General features: G+C 38.7%; 1 protein-coding gene across 1 annotated transcript in view; it reads right to left on the bottom strand.

Annotated features, from left to right (window-relative positions):
* Positions 1-1,642: 1,642 nt before the first annotated feature.
* LOC105453894 (nectin-4-like) overlaps positions 1,643-9,399 on the bottom strand; it is a 45,913-nt gene continuing 38,156 nt past the window's right edge. Inside the window, exon 6 of the transcript XR_974926.1 lies at positions 1,643-2,347. The gene's annotated coding sequence lies outside the window, so the exon portion shown is untranslated. The remainder of the gene's footprint in view (positions 2,348-9,399) is intronic.

Raw genomic sequence — 9,399 nt, 5'->3', positions numbered from 1 at the left:
AGTAACGCAAGTTGCATCTTAAAGGCAAAAATTAACCGCGTTTGTGAAAAACGTATTTTGTATTTAATATGCCGTTTGAACACTTTTCCCCGGAACGATCTCAATTAGCGGATGACGAGTGTTTCGTATCATCTAAATTTTTCCTGCGTCAAAAGAGGATATTCATATCTTTACTCGGAGCTTTATTATTTATATTCCCGTTTGATATCATTTATACCTTTTAATTCCACGAGAATCTTTGCGATTTAATTGCACCAACATTTACGAGAAATTTTATACTTCGCTCTTCCGTCCATTCCGTCTGTTCCCTGTACTAATGAATTAGCGGAGAAATAATATCCCAAAAAATAATAAATCTCCCTGTTTATACAAAGCTTTGTAAATTTTGTACCGCGTCCAGCGGCTTTAATAATATTATTTAACATCTTAAGAATTATTAAATTATTTTCCCTTCTTCGTATCGTTTAGCGTAATAGCCGCGTATATTTCATTACAACACATTATTCTTACTTATCTGTTCGACGAATCTATTACGTAATATTTCCGTGCGTTTAGCAGTCAAATGTCTCTACAGGGAGATCTTTTTACCTTTCATCTTTTTATTACTTTTTTTCTTTTTACTCGCGCAATTAATAGTGAAACTCGATTGTTTTATTTCGTGAAAGGACGAACGGAACGAACGGAATCGATGGATCACACGCATTGTAGAGTCCTTTTGTGAATGCGGGCATTTCGAACGATGTTAATGCTCCCCCCAATTGTACAAAGAATCGGCTTTCCATGCGCGTTCGATTGTTACGTGGCGCGTATGGAGCGTAAAGAGTTAAAAGAAAAAGCGTCGTCGCGCCAACTACGATCGGGATACATGAATAATGCGTGGGAGGGATTTTACCTGGATTTTGATGCCCGCGTTTACTTTACCGCGCGGCCTTATTCGCTGTTTTTCGTGTGCTGGGCGAAATGGTGTCGGAGATACCGCTTGACGGAGTCCCTTGAAGCTCCTTAGTTACTTATCGCTGGCGAAAAAGGAGCATTCCTGATAAAAGATTCCCAGCTGTCGGGGGATAAAGAAGACGCGGATCTGAGGAAGCAAAAGGATTTCTCTCGGTGAATCCGGTCGTTTCCACGACTGCGTCAAGATGTCCTCAAAGGTGAAGATTGTAACAAAGGAAATCTTCTCAAACCGATCTCCAAAGGTGTTACGACATCACCTTTGTAACAAACTTCTCCCCATTTCTTCGTCGTTGTATATTTGCATGAAAAAAAATATAGAATAAATTTCAAATCATCGATTTATAATAGCGAAAGAACGTTACTAGAAAGAGAGAGAGAAAGAGATATAGAATATCTATTGCTCTTTATAATAATCATATATTAAATATTATTACGCGTATTATACATATATCAATGTAATAAAAATAAATCTAATGAAAAAAAGTTTCTAATATTTCTTTCGTTAAAAGATGCTTTAAATATTATTTTTTAACTTGATATATTTTTAAAAAGAATTTATTGCAATGATTTTAAACCAATAAGGTGAATTGTTAAACTATAATGGATTATCAAAAAACGATAAGAGAAACTCTATACGTGTCTATCGTGAAATAGAAATTAATACCGTACCGTCAATGAAGAAGATTGATGAAGACTTATCAGAGGGAGCATTTATTATTTTTTTCTCTCTTTTTTTTTTTAGGATACGTTATGTACATGCGGCTCTACAAGCTCCGCTCAAAAGAGCAGGCCACCACTCCACTTCCTTTCAACATTTTTATTTAGTAAACATCGTAATATCATAGTATGTACAATAATATACCTATCTATTCTAACGATATCACTGCGGATTACGGATTTCTTCTTCTGCGTTCACTGTTTTTTTTTTATTCATCTTAATCTCTTACGCTTGCGTTTAGCAAAATCATCGTCGATCACGGATCTATACGGGTTCGAGTTCCAGTTCCGTCGCACTCGTGTCATCGGAGCGCATTCCCGCCGACATTTTAATTCACGATCTAGTTAATGATTAGTTTCTCCTCCGGCGCCAGCCTATTACCTTGCCGCTATCGCGGAATTTCGCGCGCGCTTTTGTGGCTGCGCGGCGAAATGCGCGACGCGCAAATTGAGCGTACATAACGTCGCGGACGAGTCGAGAAAGGCGAGCGACGTTCCATTGCTAAAACTCCTCTCATTTCTCAATTTTCTCATCCATAAAAAAATGGAAATTACACTTAGTTCTGCAGATCCGCGCGACAAATCCTTCTTCCGGCCGTCTTCTGTCGACAAAGCGTATACACGAAAATACAAGTAACCTGCCGCAGCTTCAGAATTCACAAGAGCGTTTCCAACACTTGAAAAAAAGAAAGATCAAGATTGTAACCCTATTAACGCCAAGAGAAAGATAGTTCGGAAGTGAAGACGCGGGGAAGGAAACGATCGCGTTTGACTACGGCGCGAAGTTTCTCATCGTGTTCGGAGATCAGGACAAGGATGTGTGTGTGTGTGTGTGTGTATGAGAGAGAGAGAGAAAGAGAGGGCATGCGGACAACCACGGACTTCGAATTGGATTCCGATCGCGCCTGGAATTCAATTCTCGACTCGGCCGGCCGCGTGGAATGAACAAAATTCGAATTCGTTTCATCTTTCCGAATTCGGGCGTCGAGCAACGTGCCGCGTTTACCTCATTTTGCAGAGAATTCAGACTCCATGTCCGCGTTTCTATTTTACGCATTACAGAAGGTGTCCCGCCGGATTCTATTCACTACAAATTCTTCAGCTGGCGTGGACTCGACCTTTTGCCAATGAATCTCGAGGCACCTATATATTTCGAGAGATTGACGTTTCAAAGATCAGAAATTACCGGCAAATTGAGAGCTTCGGAAAAGAAAACAGACGATAATTATATTCTTTAATTTCAGATTAATTTTACTTATATATAAACGTATTTTCAATTTTATTAATTTGATCATAAATGCAATGTAGAAAAAGTTAGAAGTACCCTTCAAAGCAAATAAGCTTCCATGTTTTCGATACGAAAATATGATCTATAATATGAAATGATTCTAGAGATTAAAACAGGCACTTTGTATATATTATATAATTATAAGAAATTAAAAAAGTAAAATTATAAATATATATATATTATTATAAATATATTATATATATATATATATAAAATTAAATTATTAAAGATCATTCTGCTTTGCTATTTGATGGCGAGCGATTTCATAGCTTATTGTTAGATTCCTTTCATTTTCATTTGTGGATCAACTTTTGCGCGAAGCCACGCGATGCCTGGTACGATATTCGGTCACGACACTCGGTCGTCGCGGTCGACGGGATTTCGCTCGCGTGTATACACGCCGCGTAATAAAACAGGTGTTTCATCCAATAATTCGTATTATTAGGAAGTAATATTAGGAAGGAAGAGAGAGAAAGAGAGAAAGAGGTAAGCGACCCGAGAAAGAGAGGGAGAGGGGGGGGGAGGGAGAGAACTTGGCGCCATTGCAGTTGCCAGTGATTTCGCCCGAATCGGATAATAATTGCGCCCGCGAGTTGCATTTGGAAGATGATGAATGCCGCGTAATGGCTCGCGTGAAATCACGTTTGATTTCGAATTCGCCACGGATGTTTAGCCTGGCTAATCGTTGCTCCATAAAGGAATCGAAGTTATACTCTAAAGAAATAGACGGAATATTATCACAAGCTGTCGAAGCTATCGAGAGAATACCAATTGACCGTTAATCTTAAATTTAATAGGACTTCTTTGTACAACAAAATTGACATTTTTAAGCGTCATGAATATTTCAGAGAATCTTGTGCTAATTTATCATTTATTGTAAATTGTGATAAAGGAAATAGAGTTAATATAACATATATATATATATATATTAACATTATTTGTATGCTACTTAATCACAGTCGAATTGTATATCTTTAATTTCAATTTATATTAACGTATATTAAAATTTGTAATTTTATGACAATCAAATATGTATATATACAATCAAAAACGTTGAACAATAATAAGGAATAATCCTATGTACAAACTAATTAATTATTGTCCTTTAATTACTCTCATAGATGGATCAGCTTTTTTAATCAAATGCGATTTCAAACGAGCATCTATTAACATAAAGACGTGGGTTTAAATAACGCTATTGACATCGTATCGAATGAGTTGTGATAGGATATCAATATTTAACGTAACATTGAATTTCAAAGGCTGCATTTATTTTAGTTCGTGTAAATGCAATTTGAAATTGAAAGAGCGTATGTGTTCACTTAATATTTTCGGATCGCTCGCGGTGTAATCACGATTCGGTTTGGTAATCACGGACATTTAAATACTCGTATAATCCCAAAATGCAAGGCTAAATAATTTATTTGCACGCCGCTACGTTGACCGCTTAATAATCCGTACGTCATTTGTCTCTCGATATTTTGCACGCGACGCGTACTACATGTACGTTTTTCGCGCGCGTTTGTAAACAAATCAACCGAACAGAATTGACCGTTAGAGAATTTCTGTTATGTGCGTTCGCGAACGTCTTGCGTTTAACCGGAACAACCAGGGTCATCGATACGCCTCCCAACGTCCGCCCGGTAACGGGAAAATCGATGCGGCACGCATTGCGGACTTGGTTCCGCGACTCAACGGCGCGGCGGCTCTCTTTCCTATCTCTTACACCCAGTTTCCGTCGAAAAGAAAGAAAAATGCCTTGCGAACTTTTGTTTCGGCCTCGACGCTCGTACCCGCGCCCGCCCGCGCAATTATTTTTCACCCAACTTCTCATTGTCTTCGGGGGGATACCGTACATCCCGCCACCGAATCCCCTCCCCCCTCCCCACACACACACACACACACGTGTAAGCGCGACTCTAGCAAGTTCGCCCCTCGAGAGAACTTCCGAAATATTATCTTTCTCAACCGCGCTGTTCTCTCTCGAAATTATGTGCCTCCTTCTTCGCAGTCACGTGGCGAGGCACCGACGAGGGGTGCATCGAGATTTCTTTACAACCCTTTTTATTCCGGCTTTTTATTGACTCTTCTGTTTTTTTTTCTTAAAGCGCGACGCATTCAAGGGAAAATAATGTCGAGAAAGTGTACGAGTAACTCAGAGAAACGCATCGAAAGATTACGTCACATATAGATTGTTAATCGTGATTGTCGTAGATAAACAAATGCATCGCGGAAATTCACGAGACTTCGCGGTAAGTCTTTCTACTGAGACTGCTATCGTGGTGACGTAAATGGAGCAGAATGGAAGAAAGATTTTGCTTAGTAAGGCAAACAGATGCGATCGTGCGCATGTGTGTTGAAGAAGAATTAACTGACCTCGATACGCACGTTTCAGCATTATTATCCGCTGAAAACGCTCGTCGTGAAATCCTTCGGGAACTTCTCGCAAATCTAATCGTACAAAGATTTAAAAAAAGAAAAAACTTTTTAGCGGCTGTAAGAAAATCTGTTTCTTACGAAATTATAACACTTAGATGAGAAAACGTACGCGCGACTTTCAGGATTCTACTTTTCTGGACGGCAATGCGCGTCTCACTTGCCGTTTCCTCATCGCCTCTCTCTCGACTCGCCGCGTTACTTAAATCGCTTCCGACAAGCGCGACTATTCGCGCCGCCCCGGGAAGTTCTATCGGGCCAGGCGGGGGCATCCACCTCGCCGACGTGTATCAGGGTCGCGCGTTAGGGAGCGCGCGAAGATGCAAGCGACTTCGGCTTCGTCGAGCGCGCGCGAACGGCCCGAGCAATACTTTCGATACTGTCCGATCGCACTGGCCGGGCAACTGATGACGGTATTTCTCTTACCAGTCTTTTTTTTTTTTACGGGCGATTCTCGTGACTTCGACGTTTCTGCCGATGTTAGCAAAGTAAACGCATCGACAAATAAATGACCGACATATTTCATCCACGTGCACTCTCCGTTGCACTTTTATGCCGTGTGCCATTCCAATACACTCCTATGATTGCTCGATGTTACAGCCGAGAGTAAGCCAGATATTGCGGGATATGCTTGGGCATTCAAATAAAACACATAATCAAAACATATAATCTCCTTACAAAAAACCTAAATTTCACAAAAACGACGATAGGATTGGCAATAAATTTTAGAAAATTCAACTATTTAGAAATTTAAATATACAGCTACAGCATTAAACATCTTAAAAAAATATTATCTTAAAACATTTTTTTTATAAGTATATCTTGTGGCTTTTCGATGATATTAGAATGAAATATGTTAGTTTCAAAAGGCTATTTTACTTTTTAAATCTAAAAAATGGACACGTAAAAAGGGACGTGCATTTTTTAAATTTTTAGCAATATATTTTAAAGCGAATCAAATTGGTTTCTGACAACTGCGACGTGCTCTTGTCAATACCAAATCACATTTTGCAAAAAACTCTATGTTCTATCTAAAAGTCATATTTCAAAATTATAAATATGTGCGTCTCTGCATGTGCCGTTTTGTAACGAAAAACAATCTGGAGTCTAAAACTTAAAATAAGTTGATGGAAAACGCTTTTTTCCGCGAGAAGCGAAGCTTTTTCCGATCAGGAAGGGAGGTCAATCGTCGCTGGCCAGTGCCTATCTGGCAGGATATCACATCGAAACACACACAAATAGAAGGTGAAATTGTCTCTCTCCCTCTCTCTTTCTCTCACGTCACGAGTTTGTGGATCTGTAATTCCTCCGCGTCACATTTATCTCGGACGCAATCGAAAAGAGAGAGAAGAGGAGAGAGAGAGAGAGAGAGAGAGAGAGAGAGAGAGAGAGAGATCGGCTCGCGTTTCGCGTTCTCCGAGTTCCTCCATGCGGAAACGCGCGCAAGGCGTGTGAGTGTGACGTCTCGCGCAAGTTTATAATACAGACATTATGTACAAATTCGCATTTTGCCGCCGATGCTAATGCCGAACCGGGAATTGGGATCGCGGTCTCGCTCGCTCGCTCTTGAACGGGCGAAACAGGGCGCATTCGCCTCTGATTAGGGCCGCCATTAGACATAATCCGTATGTAGCTGCACAGGAAGCGTGTGCTCGAGACGTCGGTGCGTTTGTACTCACGGATCGGTGAATTCAACATGTGTCCGACGAGCGCGTTAACACGCGCGTCATGTTGGTTTCTGTGGGTGTGTGTGTGTGTGTGTGTGTGTGTATGTATGTGTGTGTTTTGCGCACGGTGAAACCTCTCTCTCTCTTTCTCTCTCTCTCTCTCTATCCGTGCGTTCGTCTTTCTGTCTCTCTAATCGCGCTTTGTCTGTCTGTATCTCGATCCTTCCGTCAGCCTAGCGATATAATCGTTAGATGGGACAAATGATGACAGGAGTGCTCGACATTTGATCATACACAGTCGCTCTCTCTAGTAACGAAACAATACGCGAAAATTGCGCCGATATTGCGTTGCGCATTATGATACCGCTGTACCGTTTTCCTGATCTCGTGAATCTCTGTATAATCCTTCCTCTCGGTGAATTTAATTAAAGCAGCAATTTAAAGCTGCGTAATACTGCTTAAGCGTATAATTAAAGATGAAATGTAAAAAGGTATCGTTTTACGTTTCTTCTTGGAAATTCAGCCCGAATTATTGAGAATATTACGTAATAAGACAGCTATTACGAGGATAACAACGTATTTAATGAAATACCATTATGCAAGCAGCATTCGATTATTGCAGCAGCCAACGCAAATGAACAAAAAAAAAGTTGCAATAACGGCTACAGTCGAATTCCAACGAAGTTTACCTAAGTGTATGTGTGCACGCGCGTGCACCGCATTGTTTTGTTTCTAAATACAATAAATATAACAACGTGCAATTATTGAATATATGAAACCAAATGGGCAGAAATAATTGCAGAATGGAGGTAAAAATGTATGGAGAGATAATTGCGCGACGTATACGATTCTTCTGGACTAATCAATGGTCAAAATTTAAAGCCGCGCTTCGCTATTGACAAGAATGATTATTTATGCGCGGCCCGCAATAATCGGGCGATTATTGTATTAAATCGCCGCGCACGATGAGCCCCGTTTCGATTATTCAACCGTTTCATTCGCATTTATTTGCAATTGTAAAATTAACTTTTACACGCGCGTCTGCCAAGTGCGTTATTACCTGTTTTTCAGTAATTATTCGCATCATCACGCGTCGCGTCAGTTATTGGGTCTATTTCTTTTTCTGTATTGGCTGCAGCGAATAATCACGTAACAAGCGATATCACGTCAGTTTTCGTATTTTCTCATATATAAATTTAATTATTTTTTATACACTTGTGTACAATATATATATATATATATATATATATATATAATAATATATAAATATATAATAATATATATATAATATAATGTATAATATAAATTGTCGAAATGCATTTAACGTCGGAATTCCCTGCTGGAGCACATCACATTAACCGATATTAATGATCATCAAATTCGATATGCAAAGAAAATGAAACATGAAGGGCATACGTAATTTTCGGCAATTTCTACCAAAAAAAGTGCAACAAACAAAATTAAAATATTGGATAAATTTTTTTAATAACAGCAGATTTAGTGTCTTATTATTTTGTTGTAATTTAATAAATTTTATATATTTTTATTAATAACACAATACATAAGAAATGTTTTAAGACAACTTATGTGATATATATATATATATATATATATATATATATATATGTATTGTGTTATTAATAAAAATATATAAAATTTATTAAATTACAAAAAAATAATAAGACACTGGATCTGCTGTTATTAAAAAGATTTATCCAATATTATAATTTTGTTTTTTGCACTTTTTTTGGTAGAAACTGCCGAAAATTACGTATGCCCTTTATGTTTCATTTTCTTTGCATATCGAATTTGATGATCATTAATATCGGTTAATGTGATGTGCTCCAGCAGGGAATTCCGACGTCGAATGCATTTCGACAATTTATCTCTACACGTTCAACGCTGCGTTAATTAACGGCTAATCGTGGACGATAGAAAATTAGGCCATAATCAAAGTGCGTAACAATAGACTACTTAAGCTCAGTTTATACTGATTGCATTCAATTATCGCGTTTCAGTGCTATTGAAATCCCGAATCGAACGAGCATAAATTAGATGCATATTTTTAAGGGGTAACACCACTGTAAAATTTTCAAAAAATCGATTTTTTTTTTTTGGGCTTAAAAAATCCTTTGAACCCTGTAGAATACGAGGAAAAAACTTTTATACGTGAAACTAATTTTTTTCATCGAAATTCCGAGCTGTGTACCGAACGAGTCGGGCGACTCCGAAACGGCTCCAGGTGGAAACCTGTCGAGAGAGTAGTGCATAATACCTTGCTTATTGATTTCAAGTTATGTGAGACACTACTAGGATGTTTCTAGAGGTAGTTTTAGA

This window comes from Wasmannia auropunctata, unplaced genomic scaffold (genome assembly GCF_000956235.1).
Source record: "Wasmannia auropunctata unplaced genomic scaffold, wasmannia.A_1.0 LD335994.1, whole genome shotgun sequence".
NCBI lineage: Eukaryota > Metazoa > Arthropoda > Insecta > Hymenoptera > Formicidae > Wasmannia > Wasmannia auropunctata.
This window is presented reverse-complemented; position numbering and strand designations above follow the sequence as displayed.